This window comes from Cibotium barometz, chromosome 7 (assembly GCF_041138505.1).
Source record: "Cibotium barometz isolate CiBa-2024 chromosome 7, ASM4113850v1, whole genome shotgun sequence".
NCBI classification, from domain to species: domain Eukaryota; kingdom Viridiplantae; phylum Streptophyta; class Polypodiopsida; order Cyatheales; family Cibotiaceae; genus Cibotium; species Cibotium barometz.
Window position 1 is genome coordinate 10430177 of NC_141052.1, and position 15537 is coordinate 10445713.

Here is a 15537-nt window from a genome sequence, read left to right on the forward strand (position 1 = left end):
AAGAGCTTTATTTATTTTTCTCCTTTGGACTTACTAAGTTGAGGTTACAATTTTTCCTCCGGTTTGTCTTTCATTTCTCACCATTAATGTCTACCTTATTTAGTTCTTCACACATTTATCAAAGATTTCATTATATACTTTAGTGTCTTTGACGTATCTTAGTCACTAAGGGATCGATTGGTTTTCTCCATAGAGTGTCATTGTACCTAAAATGACATCATCATATGAGTTTGACTATGATGTTTCATCTATGATTTTGACTATGAGATATGTTTATTCCAATGCATGTTTTTTTTCATTTTTCCCAATATCATTTTGGTGATAATGCATGATCCCATCGAATCATAGCTGCATGATAACCATTGTTGTGGATAGGAATTGTGGCATTAGTCTCATCACTTTTATCACCAACAACCAATTGATTCACCAAATTTTGAATAAATTAAAGAACACAACCATTCTTCCTTGTTTAGAGTGGATCTTTTATAGCAAGTTAAGGTAGGTCCTTTCCTTGTTAGTTCTTGGTTTTGAGCTACCATCTACCCACTTCTTAACATCAAAACTATAGGGTCCCTAGGGAGCTTCGTTAGCAATTCCCCTATTGGAATTTTAATATGTGATGAAAGGAATGACATAAGATTAGTCAAATCTCGTAGTAGTCTCTCAACCATTTCTTGCTCTTTTTTTCCTATTCCTTAGTAGGATTTTCCATGTTTTATTTTGAGAGAAAAAAAATATCTTTGGAAAGGAACTACATCTCCATGAGATGATTCCCTGAGTCATTGTCAGAGATAAGCTCTTGCTTCCTTTCTCAAGAACTGGTTCAAGACCATTCAGTAGTTAGTAGTGCTTGTTAGCATACATTCGAGAGCCAAGAATATGTCCATTTTGAAATAAACTTTCCATAATTAATGTTAAATTTACTCGGCGCCAAATTCAAATGTAGCATCTTTTCAGTTACTAAAGTCATGGTGTACTGGATGAGCGCTCTCTCTCTCTCTCTCTCTCTCTCTCTCTCTCTCTCTCTCTCTCTCTCTTATATATATATATATATATATATATATCTTTCTGTCTCTGTGTCTCTCTCTCTCTCGCTCTCTCGAGGTTCTCCATGATTTGTGTAAGCCAAGCTCTCTCTCTCTCTCTCTCTCTCTCTCTCTCTCTCTCTCTCTCTCTCTCTCTCTCTCTCTCTCTCTCTCTCTCTCTGTGATGCTGCTCAAACAGTCTCACCCTCTCCCTTTGCCTCGCATTCTCTCCGTGTAGCCCACTTCCTCCCCATCTCATAGAGTTATAGCGAACCATACCCTGCAATCTGATCTGGTAGGTTTACTTGCACGTTCAAGGGCAGCAGATGAAGGTAGCAGAAGGGATCCTTTACAGACAATGAATCCGAACTTGGAGGACCCAACTTGTACTACCATTAGGGATTATGAGAGACAAAGAAAGAGGAAACAACGAGAGAAGAAAAAACTTAAGCAGGTTCAAGTTCAAGAGCTTGCCTTTGAGGAGGAAAAGAAGAAGAAAATCTCGTCTGAGATTGTGGCACTGTTCAAGAGGAGGACTAAAGGAATTAGTATAGAAGACAAGCAAGAAATTTGGAATCTAGTATCTCATCATCCTGTCGTGCAAGCAGTGTGTCCAGAGGAGTCTACTATTCAAAGTGCAATCATGTGTAATGTTCGTAACACCTTGGCGCTTGTAAAGCAGCCAAGCTGTAATGAGGAGTTGTATTTGAAGCATACAGCATTGTCCATGATGTTGAATTCAAAGGAGAACATGCAAATGTCAAAAGTCTCAAGACTCCTTAAAGTTCTACGTCGATCCTTGTACAAGGCTAAATTGCGGGTGACATCGAATGTTGACAGTGGAATGTTTTCATTGGCTGCATGTCAAAAACATGCCCGTCGTAGCACAATCACAGATGAAATGAAAGAGCTGGTTTACACATTTTGGAGGGATGAGACACGTGTATCCTCTAACAAAAAAGATGTTTGTCGAAAGAGGATGGGGAAAAAAAATTACATAAAGCACCCTGTACACCTCCTTGATGAACCTCAGGTAATTGATCTAACCAAAGCACCATTATTCGAGTACACTAAAAAGTATGTGAAACTTTATAGTATACTGGTTGTTATTTACACTATGGTTGTTTATGGTTTATTCTAGCTAGAACATGCTATACTGTATATGCTAGTTCAAATCTTCAATATGTTGATCACCTTACAGAGTGTGTTATTTATCATATTAGTAATGCTAATTAGTATACAAGCCATACCTGGAGGCACACTGTAAATGCTAGTTAGCAGACTGTGTATGCTAGTTAGCATACTCTGTGCTAATTAGCACACTCTACATGCTAGAACATGCTATACTGTATATGCTAGTTCAAATCTTCAATATGTTGATCACCTTACAGAGTGCGTTATTTATCATATTAGTAATGCTAATTAGTATACAAGCCATACCTGGAGGCACACTGTAAATGCTAGTTAGCAAATTGTGTATGCTAGTTAGCATACTCTATGTGCTAATTAGCACACTCTACATGCTAGTAGTTAGTATACAAGCCATACCTGGAGGCACACTATAAATGCTAGTTAGCAGACTGTGTATGCTAGTTAGCATACTCTATGTGCTGATTAGCACACTCTACATGCTAGTTAGCATGTAAATGCTAGTAAGCATGCTGTGAGTGCTAGTTCACATATGGTAGGTGCTGATTAGCATACTTTAAGTGCTAGTTAGCATACTCTAAGTGCTAGTTAGCATATTCTAAGTGTTAGTTAGCATACTCAAGGTGCTAGTTAGTATAATGTAGGTGCATCTTAGCATACTGTAAGTGCTAGTTAGCATATGATTAGTGATAGTTAGCACTCTGTATGTGCTTATTAGCATATTGTGAGTGCTAATTAGCATACTTTAAGTATTGGTTAGCATACTATAAGTGCTACTTAGCATACTGAATGTGCTAGTTAGCATAATGAATGTGCTTGTTAGCATACTGTTTGTGCTAGTTTAGCACTGTTTGTGCTAGTTAACACACTGAATGTACCAATTAGCTAACTGAATGTGCTACTTAGCATACTGAATGTACCAATTAGCCTATTGAATGTGTTAGTTAGCATACTGTCAGTGCTAGTTAGCATTCTGCAAGTGCTAGTTAGCATACTGTGAGTGCTAGTTAACATACTGCACATGCATGGAAGCATACTGCATACTGTAAGTGCTGGTTACATACAGTATGCTTCCGTGCATGGCCTGTATACTAATTAGCATAACTAGCATAATAACCGCCTTCTAACTCTCATAATTGCAGGATGAGCTCTTCTACAGATTCAAAGAAAAGCATCCAGATTGCAAAATAGGTATGAGAATGTTTGAGATGATGAAGCCATTTCTTGTACGGCGGCTGAAAGATAGATACACATGCTGCTGCGAATATCATGTACAGATGTCCTTTTTAAAGGACACACTTAACCATATGCGGTCTCAGTCATTCGGGTTGCATGGAGCCCAATGCAGATGTACATGCAACGTTTGCGTCAGAGGTGATGAAACTAGCAGGGTTGCATGGCTTTATGTCAAACTTTTAAAGGTGTCACACATCTATGGGAGTCAGTTCTCTGCCCGAAGAAGCAGATAGATGCTGGTTACCACAATAGTGAGTGTTTGATGGGCGAATGTAAGAAATGTGGTGTGAAAAAGCTAGAAACATGCTACTTAGAGACACAAAGCCCAGGTAAGAATATCTTTGTAAAATTGTTTGCATATGTGGAGGCAACAGATAAGCACGGAGATAAAAAAAAGAGAAAAGATCTTGTGACTAAAGAAATGCAGTGCTGGGAGTTTCTTCAACTCTTACAGACCAACAGACCAAGCTAAAGGTTTTTATCAAACATAACTATATCGCTCGATGGCAAGCACAACAGTTCAAGGATTGTATTCTTAGATTTCCTGACGATGTGGTTGTGTCGGTTGTAGACTTTGCAGAAAACTATGCATTCAAGGAGCAAAATGAGATTCAATCCATGCATTGGCACTCAAGTCAAGTAACTATTTTTGTGCACATAACATACTACCGTAGGGAAGGGGAAGTAGTCAAGAAAATCCACTTCTTCATATCAGATGACAAAGTGCATGACACATTGTTTGTCCAACATTGTTTTATGCTGCATTGTGGCTGGTTATTATAGAGAGAAGGTGTCACTCCAAAACGTCACTGGGTCTGGCCAGATGGTGCTGCCTCACAGTTTAAGGCTGCTAGGCCTTTCTATTTTATTGCAAGGTATGCTGGACTGATAGGAATGGAGATGAGCTGGTTCTTCTTTGGAAGGATCAGGACATGGCAAGGGAGAGCATGACGGTACAGGCGCAGTTGTTAAAAGATCGTTGACACATGAACAGCTGAAGCCTAATGGGGCCACTTTAAAGTGTGCTGCAGATGTGGTTGCCTATTGCCAAGCCAACCTATCAAAGGGAGCAGCTGCATCATATCCTCTAAAAGAAAGGGAATGTGCCCATGTGTTTTGGGAGATCAAAGTAGGTGATGTAAATAGGGAGGTTAAATGGAATTGTGCCACGGTTGAGAAGTCTCGCACCTTGCATGGTTTTCACCGTCACAACCGGCAGGATGCAACTGCCATTGCCACAAGACCATTGGCATGCTTTTGTGATGCATGCATGAACCATAGTTGGAATCGCTGCACTAACAAATCTCATGTGCAGCCTTGGGATTATCACATTCTGATGCCATTGTCTGATGAAGTTGAGGATGAAGAAGACACTCCGACTGATGATGCCCTTGAAGGACAAATCATTGGATATGAAAAATTCATGTATGAAGGCCACCATGATGCATTAAGTGTGCTTTGTGTGTTGGTGACACTTTTGCAGTGAATCCGGATGCTACAACCAATGATGAGAATGTAGACTTTTACTTGGTAAAGTGCATTGCAGTAAAAGAAAAGGCAAAACAGGGTTACATTGATGAGTGGAACAATGTAATTGACAAAGGCTCTTATGTCATGCAAGGACTATATTACAAGCAAGTGGATGCATACACCTTCAAACTAGACTACAATCAACCTGTTGTTCACATACTTTCAAATCTTGTACGTTGTATCAAGATACCCATGAAACACATGCAAAAGAGAAGGCAAATGTACACAATCACCCCCAAAGATTATGAAGCAATCTATAACACCATGCCATTCGATTTTTGACATGAGCGTCATGGTCTTTTATTCTATTTTGTATCTTGTGTATGCTTACTACTACCACAGTATATGCTAATTGTGTACTAACAATCTTCTACAAAGTGTGTGCTAGCTAGCATAAAGCGTATGCTAACTAGCATACAGTGTATCCCATATAGTGTATGCTAACTAGCATATAGTGTATGCTAACTAGCACAGTATATGCTAACTGTATGCACACTAGCTACTATATAGCGTGTGCTTACTAGCATACAATATATGCTAACTAGCATATAGTGTAGGCTAACTACCGCAGTATATGATAATTGTTTACTAACAAGCTTCTACATAGTGTGTGCTAACTAGCATAAAGCGTATGCTAACTAGCATACAGTATATGCTAGTCATATACTATATGCTAACTAGCAAACAGTATATGCCCACACACAATATATGCTAACTAACAAGCTTCTACAAAGTGTGTGCTAGCTAGCATAAAGCGTATGCTAACTAGCATACAGTGTATGCTAACTAGCATATATATATGCTAACTAGTATATAGTATAAGCTAACTAACATCCATATACTGTATGCTAACTCGCACAGTACATTAACTGTATACTAACTACCTAATTTATATTGTGTGCTTACTAGCATATAGCGTATGCTAACTAGCATACAATATATGCCAACTAGCATATAGTGTATGCTAACTAGCATATAGGGTATGCTAACTAGCACAGTATATGCTAACTGTATACTCACTAGCTACTATATAGCGTGTGCTTACTAGCATACAGTATATGCTAACTAGCATATATTATATGCTAACTACCACAGTATATGATAATTGTTTACTAACAAGCTTCTACATAGTGTGTGCTAACTAGCATAAAGCGTATGCTAAAGAGCATACAGTATATCATATACTGTATGCTAACTAGCACAAACAGTGTATGCTAACTAGCATATAGTGTATGCTAACAAGCACAGTATATGATAACTGTATACTAACTAGCTGCTATATAGTGTGCTAACTAGCATACAGGATTATGCTAACTAGCAGCTAGTTAGCATACAGTATATGCTAACTAGCATATAGTGTATGCTAACAAGCACAGTATATGATAACTGTATACTAACTAGCTGCTATATAGTGTGCTAACTAGCATACAGGATGATGCTAACTAGCATATAGTATATGCTAACTACCACAGTATATGCTAACTGTATACTTGCTACTTTATAGTGTGTGCTACCTAACAAAAAACCCAATACATAATTTTGTAACACATAAAAATGGAATAGTAGGAGGCAACTGTTGAAAAGATTATCTCATCATTAACTTCCAGCATCAAATAACATTACATAGGGTTTAATTTTACAATGAGTCACACCCGCCAAAAATCTTTAGGCCTCCTCAGAGGGCATTTGTAGTGGTGACCGGGCTTTTTTGCTCCCTCCTTTTTCTCTGCTTTCTCCTTTTCCTCTGCTTTTTCCTTTCTCTCTGCTTCTAGGTCGCCTCTCTGCTGTTCCTTTTCTTTTCTTTCCCTCTCTAGCCTAGCTTTCTCCTCTCTCTCTGCTTCTACGTCATCTTCCTTTTGGTTGCGACGAAGTTCTGCTTGTCTCTCAGCCTCTAGCAACTGTTTGATGACTGCATCAGAGAAGTTATCAGATCCTGTATCAAAGAAATTGTCAGCCACAAACGCTGCCCGATCATCCGACTGCAACCAAAGAAAAAGCCAGTCTTTCAAAGTTTCTATAAGAAACTGTTGTCTCTTCTCAGCACTCTGGTCCTCTAGCTTCGGAGTAACGAGCCAAGCTTATGCTGGGTTTTAAAATACTTTATAGAGGCTATCATCAATCAGAAGCGTGTTTTGGGTGTTGTACGCCGGATTGTATTTCCAAAACAAGGCTAAATCTTTCATAAACACAGGTTTATTCAAGATCTGCCAAGGTTGCGGACTGCAGTGCTCTTGCGCAAAAAAATCAGCAATCCTTGGCACCTGCAATTTAAAAACAGCCTTGCAAATATTCATGACTTATGATGTACACTTGTGCTCCAAATATACACACTGAAGAACTGAAGACACCAGTCCAAAAACATGTGGCTGTCCTTGCGGACAGAACACCTGCTTATCCTCTACATTGTATTTTAACATTTCATCTGCATGTGCAGGGGGCTTTTCGCCGAAGCGAGTCTCTACCACCCTCAGCAAAAGACCATTGAGATCTAGTAAAAGGGCCCTTTTTTCATCACACAGTCGCTTAGGCACCCATATTGGGTCTGGAAGAGGATACCATTCAGCATATATAACCTTCCCTGATGGGTGAACATAATTTAGGCGCTCAAAAATTCTACAGGCACGCTGTGAATATCGTTCGAGCCGCTTTTCAATCTCCAATTTTTGTCTCCTTATCTGCCTGGCTTTGCGGACTCGCCATTTCCGTAATTTATGTCATTGCATGGCCGCATTTACATCAGGCAAGGCAATTAATGCCAGTTTCTCATCCTCTGCAAAGAAACAGTGATACGAAGTGAAGAAGTTCATAGATTGGCAGAAAATTATAATGGACTGCTGCTCAACATTATATTACACAAAGACATTTTCACCGAGAAAATAAAAAAATTACATGACAGCCACAAGAGGCATTAGGTTTTCAAAATGGCATAGCCATAAGAGTGAAGGGCATAGGTATGGGAACACTAAGTAAAGGCTAAACAATTGAACAGTGACAGTTGCCTGCTTATAGTACAGAATCTGGGCAAAAAAGGAAAGGTCTTAACACAGTTTTTTGCAAGCTTATAGTACAGAATCTGGGCAAAAAAGGAAAGGTCTTAACACAGTTTTTTGCAAGCTCTTGAGCGGGTGGCTTTCTTTTCACCTCTGGTGCTTTCAGCTTTGTCCTTCATCTTCTTTGGGGAACCATAGCTGTTGCTTATAGTTTCTTCAGGTACCTCTTCTGGGCCCACTTTTCTCTTTGCCTTAGCCTTTCGCAAAAAACCCTCGAGAGGGCTATTATCACCAACTTCCTGCGGGTCCTCTATGCTGTTTAGTCTTCAATGTTTCCCCTGATGCACTAGCACTAGCCATTGTCTGCTGAGAAGTTTTTACTGTGTCAGTTGTGCAGCAGGCATGGCACGCGCATGAGGAATCATGACAAAAAAATCATGTTCTTCTGATTTACTGCTCACGTTCACCGCCTTCCTCTATTGTTTTCATGCTTGCACTTTGCATTTGCTGGGATCCCGCATCTACTCCTTCATTCATTGTATCTAGCTCACCACCCTTCTCAGTCAAAGGGTTCTCAGTTGTTGCAGCCTTTCCCTTACCTTTGGTGTCATGCACACTTCCCACATCATGTAGGGACTTTGAGAGGCCTGCAACAAAAAAATCTTTGATTACACCCTTTATAAGCATGTCATGTATGCTACATAGTATGTTTCATATGCTAACTATGTGTGCAGCTAGGCCAATATGCTAATTAGCATTCCCGTGTATGCTAGCTAGCATAATCATATATGCTAATAACTAGAATATCAAGTATGCTAACAAGCATACCAGGTATGCTAACTAGTAAACCTTATAATCTCTAAGCAATTCAAGTGTACCCAAAAACTTCTATGTGCTTACTAGAGCACAATATATGCTAATTAGCATATCCAACATGCTTAATAGCATATCAAGTATGCTAATTAGCATATCCAGTATGCTAGTTAGCATACAGGATATGCTAATTAGCATATCCAATATACTAACCAACATACTGGATATGCTAATTAGTATATCCTGTATGCTAACTATCATTCCAGCTAGCATATCTGGTATGCTAATAAGCATATCTGGTATGCTAATAAGCATATCCAATATGCTAACTAGCATACCTAGTATGCTAACTAGTAGACCTTATAACCTCTAAGCTAATCCAATATGCTCCAAAATGCTTACTAGCATATAAAAATTGGTAATTAGCATATCCAACATGCTTAATAGCATATCAAGTATGCTAACTAGCATATTCAGTGTGCTAATTAGCATAACCAGTATGCTAGTTAGCATACAGGATATGCTAATTAGCATATCCTGTATGCTAATTAGCATTTCAGATAGCAATCCAATATGCTAACTAGCATACTGGATATGCTAATTAGCATTCAATATGCTAACTCCGGTATGCTAATAAGCATACCCAATATGCTTACTAGCATATTGGCTATGCTAATTAGCATCCACTCATCCAACTAGCATATCCAGTGTACTAGTTAGTATACTGATTACGCTAATTAGCGTATCTTGTATGCTAGTTAGCGTATCCAGTATCCCAACTAGCATATCCGTTGTGTTTATTAGCATTCTGGATACGCTTTTTAGCATATCCGGTATATGCTAGTTAGCATGCTAGTTAACATATCCCGTATGCTAGTTAGCATACTGGATATGCTAGTAGGCCTACTTGATATACTAATTAGCATATCCGGTATGCTTGTTAGCGTATTGGGTATGCTAACTAGCATATATGCTATGCTAGTTAGTATACAGGGTATGCTTACTAGGATGCTAGTTAGCATACAGAGTATGCTAACTAGCATATACCGTATACCGTATATGCTAACTAGCATATACCGTATATGCTAACTAGCATATACCATATATGCTAGTTAGCGTATTGGGTATGCTAACTAGCATATATGCTATGCTAGTTAGTATACAGGGTATGCTAACGAGGATGCTAGTTAGCAATTAGGGTATGCTAACTAGCATATACGGTATATGCTAGTTAGCATCCTACTAGCATATCTAGTATGCTAACTAGTATACTGGATATGTTAATTAGCATATGCAATATGCTAACTATCATACTATATATGCTAACTAGCATATCTAGTATGATAGCATACCTGGCATGCTAATTAGCATATTCATTATGCTAACTAGCACACCATTTATTCCCAATATGATCAAGCTTGCAGACTGTATGTCCTGTATGCTAGCTAGCAAGCATGCATTCAAGTATGGTTTCTTACCAATCTCTGGTGTGGTTGGATGTCGTTGTGTTGCAAGGTTGCACAACCATGCAGTAGGTATGCTTTTTTTGCAGAAGGGAGCCCTACATACGGTCCCAAGGGAGCATGTAGCAGCAAAGCATAGAAGGTGATAATTATGCTCACAAGGGAGCTTGACCATTGCAAGGAATGGTTGGACCTCAAGGGGCAGACCACAGCCAGTACACAGGTTTGTTCCGATGATGTCTTGCACCCCTCTATCCTTCATAAAACTAGCAAGGGCTAGATTAGTTAGGGCAGTTTGGAGAAATGAGCCCTGCAGAGCTTGGACTACATGTGCATCAGAAGTTCAAGTTGGCTTTCAGAGTTCTGCACCTTGGATTTTGCAATTTCCACCTCAACCTACAAAACCAAGACAAAAAGAGCATGGTAAGTACATGAGTTACCTGAGCACATGTACCAAACATAAAGTGCAGAGATGAAACTTACGAACACTTACCAGTTTACAGGTTATGTCTATGTCACTATCTATGGGGTCATCTTCACGAAGAGGAAACCCCATAGCCTCTATGGTGTCTTTGGTTGTCTCTATTCTGACTTCAAGCTCCATCTTTCGCCGGGCATCCACATCATTGCTTTGCAATAGAGCCTGCAACTCCATCTCAGCTGCTTGCAACCTCTGTCTCATGGCCATGACAATAGGAGTGACCTTTCCATTTTTTGCATTCAAAGCCCTAGCAAGTTCCAGGCCCTCTTACACATTGTTTAGATTCTGTTTCTCATAATGTAGCTGTGTTTTCATTTGAAGGACAGCTGCCTTCATGCACTGCCATTCCTCCAACCCACAAAATGAAGAAGCTTCCATCTCCTGTCGACTATCTTGATGAGGCTGAAGTGTGGCCTTGGTAGATTTGGCAGTACTCTTTCTTGCCAATGCCATGTTTTCCTCGCAGATGTCAGCAGACTCATCCTCAATTTTTGAAGCTGGAAGCTGAAGATTGCGTAGTCTCCACTTGTTAACATGGCCCTCATAATAGCCCTTCTCTCGAATATCCTGCAAGTACTGCACTGCAAACTCGGCCCAATTGAACCTAATGGCTATCCCGCTTGCAATCACGGTAGGACTGAATTCTTGCACGAAACCCTTTGCAAATGCAGAGGAAATTTCCATGTTGGTTGGGGCCTTCTGGTGTACATGAATTTTGTGCAAGAAAAGCGACATCTTTAAGTGACTTAGCAACGCTAATTTGGTTCCTTATTCAATTTCGCTAAATTTCACCTTTGAATGACTACTTTAACGCGTAATTTTCAGTAATTTTCTTGAAACTAGGTTATACTCTAGAGTAAAAATAAGCTAGAATGGTTGAAAAACACTTAGTAATTAACTTACTAGCCCAAAAATTAAGCTTAAGGGTTCTATAGCTAAATTTTTGCATGAATTCTTGATTCCTTATTTTTTTCCTAATTTTTCAATACTAGAATCTAAATTTTTACCAAAAAATTTAGCAAAATTATTCTAATAAATTACAAAAAAATAATGGAAGATTTATTTACTATTAAGTTTCTAGAATTTATTCAAAGATGTGATTAATCTAAAGCGTACTTAATTTACCAAGTCAAATTTATACAATTCATGCCAAAAATGCATAATTAAGAGTGCAATAAAATAAAATAGAGTGGGATTGAATAAAATTCTATGATTTCATGCATAATTTAGCTTAACTTGATTTATTCACAATTTTCTAAGCGTTTTACTAAGTATAGAGTAGTTATGGAGTGAAATTTACACAATTTCATGCATAAAAGAGTGGAAAGTTAAACAGAAACATCAATTTCTGAAACAATTTTAGAAAGCAAGATTATTCAATCACTAATTCGCATAAGGAAGTTAATATGAGAGTATTTACTTAATTAGAGAATAGTTTTAATGCAAAGTCGACAAAACAATGCGTAAATGGGATTAAGCAGTAAATTTTTACCTTCATTTCGCGTAATTACAACAACTCTTTGTTGAAAATGATGTGTGTGAGGACTCCACCAGCGTCTAAGAATACGCAAAAGTGAGAATGAAGATATATATATATATATATATATATATATATATATATATACATATCAAGGTCTAAAATCACCTTGAGGCTACTTGCTGCCTTCTTATAGTTTCCCTGTGTAGAGACCCTGATAGAACCAAAAAATTGTTTTGGCCATAACTCTTTGATTGAAACCCAAAATATGGCCATGTAGCCAGTCAAAAGAACCGAAAGGCATCTGGCCTACAAGCAAGCGTGGGTATAATAGGCAAAAACATCTAAACATAGCCGCAAACACGCCATCTTTAGATACACGTTGCTTTTCCATATTTTTAGTATGCATGGACTCTAAATATGTAAAAGTACTCCAAATATGACCTCCTATCACCTAAATTCAAAATTTTATTTTTGGTAATATTTATCTCTTAATAGATCTATTCTTATCTTCTTATTTATTTTTAGATTTTTGAAACTAATATTTTTACTCTATCACTTTCTTAACGTTTCTAGCCTTATAGTCTCTCTCAAAGTCTTCTTTAAACCTATATTAAAAGAGAATCGGTACATGACTTGGGAGGAATCTTACATTCTCCCCCACTTAAAAGATTCGAGATGTCCTCATCTCGCGAGTTAGGGTAATCTCTAAGTAAATCCTCCTCCTCTCTCTCTCTCTCTCTCTCTCTCTCTCTCTCTCTCTCTCTCTCTCTCTCTCTCTCTCTCTCTCTCGCAAAATCTTCTTTTATCTAAACATTGTTCCTAAGAGTCTCTGCTTTCATGTGTCTAGCTCATTTTGTTGAGCTCCCAAAATGTTTTCATTATTCTTAAGTTAATTGGACTTATTATCCTATCCATATACACTCTCATATGATATGAACTCATTCTTTATTATCCCTAATTATACCTTATAAATTCCTTATTCCATATCCCCATGTAATATGGTACTTCATAAATTGTCATGTAAAAACGTAAGGGGATCAATTCTTTACGTGGTCTAACCTATGACAGCAAGATGCATAACTTTAGCATCATCTCCTAGAATACCTTACTCCACATGAATCTTGCACCAATCAACTTCTATTTACTCATAGGAACACTTGTTGAATTTGGCTTTAACCCATCATTTGTATAATCTATATCAAAATTTATAACTTAATCTCTCATTTATAATCTTATCATAATCTCTATAATACTTCCTAACACAATCCCTATGTTAATCTCTAGCATCCTCCCTAACATATTCTTAATTAAACTTTGATTAAAGAATCCATGATCTCTAGCTTAATTCAAAACAATCACAGCTTAGGCAACCACTTCCTAGTTTGGATATTCTAGGCTTCATACTAGCCTCATTCTTGCCTCTTGGATTGATATTGGCCCATCCTATTGGGTTTTTCCCTTTCCATGATTTGGGAAGAGAAGGGTCCTTGGTTAGTTAGGGAAATATGTCCTCAGGTGGCCATGATGTTGTTTATACCTGAAGCATTTGTTCTCATGGGAAAGCTTGTTGCGTTGTCTTTATTCTTGATATATAGTTGAGGGAGATCTCTTCTTTCTAATCTTGTTGTCTAAAAGATTGTTCTTTCTTTTGATCTAGCTAGGGATGATCTCAACAGGAAAGGGTAATTTTTCTCTTGATGACCTTCTTTTTGGTATCTAAAACATCTTCTTTTTTGAAAGGTCTTGATGCGATGTTTACGAGTCGAAGATCTGCTCTCTAACCATGTTATCACTATTTCTTGACCTTGAATTTTCTCTAGCTCACAATTCCTCTTAGCCAGGGATGGGCTTGACCTTCCTCTTGAATTAGGGGACACGTCCTTCTGGGACACTTTTTATATAAAAAACTTTATCATAGTCTCTGGCCATAATTATGACTTCTGAAATGGAGGATGGCTTTTTAGTTTTTGACTAGGTTATTCAAAGACGAATTAAGCTTCCAAATGAATCGATAGAGAAGAGTCACCTCATCCATCTCTGGAGCAAATTGCAGAAGTTTAACAAAAGTTTGGTATTCTTCCAGGGTCTTCCCTTCTTGGGTTAGCTCCAAAAATTCATTCAGTTTATCCTCTTGAAATCCTGAAGGACAAAACGTTTCACGCATTTGTATTCATAGTCTTTCCTCTAATTTGTTTCCTCTACTTCTATTCACAATAATATAGAGTGGTTGGGATCCTAGCCATTTTTTGCTATATCATCTTCCTTGACTTAAGTAAAGCCAATGCATTATAGGACATGCCTTCTTGTCCCCCTTTGCAGCATTTATGCTCTAAGCTGAACCATAGTTATCTCCTTATTAGTATGTGAATTGAAAAGCTCTAAAAATGGTCCTAGATTTGGCTCTTCATCATTGTCATCTTCTTTTTTAGAAATGATGCTCTTAGATTTGCTTTTAACTTCATCTAAGTTTTTCTATCTTTTTGTCCTCTTCGACTTGGTGAGTCAATGTTTCTTTTTTTTCCGCGAGATTGACTATCATTCGTTTCTCACCCACTGGCATATACTTTAATTCTTCATCCTATTTATCAGAGAAATCAACTAGTGCTTTATTTATTTTTCTTTTGGACTTGTTGAGTTGAGGTTTTATTTCTTTCTCTAGTTTATCTTTCATTCTCACTCTACCTTGTTCATTTCTTCACATATTTATCAAAGAATTCATGATGTACTAAGGTATCGATTGGTTTTCTCCAAAGAGTGTCACTGTACCTAAGATGATAGAGATTTTTCTTTAGCCATTTCCTAAGGTGCAAATCTTTCAAATACCTCTCACTATCAGAACTATTTATACTTGATAACATAGTTTCACAATAATCAACAAAGGTTCTGGTACCTAGCATGAATACTAAGGTCTAGGATCTATTACGTCCATTTTTGTGTATTGTGTTCCTCTTGTCGTGACATCACATCAGGTCCAGGATCTATTACATCCATTTACATATATTTTGTTCCTCTTATTGACATTACATCAAGGGTACCAAGCACATGCTTGCAATTTTCTCTAAAGTATGGATGTGGGAGAGATGCATACATCCTCTTTGCGATCCAATTCTGATGTAAACTTTTCTTCACAACTTGCATTGAAGTGGTTCAATCTACTGCATACATCCTCTTTGCGATCCAATTCTGATGTAAACTTTTCTTCACAACTTGCATTGAAGTGGTTCAATCTACTGCATCAGACTCATTTCTAAATAAATTATCCATTGGATGTGTTTTCTATGTTTGAAGATCTACCTTTAAAACTTGGGTCTCTTTTCGCAAATACATGTGACCATTATAATGCCTAATCATTCACCAACTTTCGTATGCT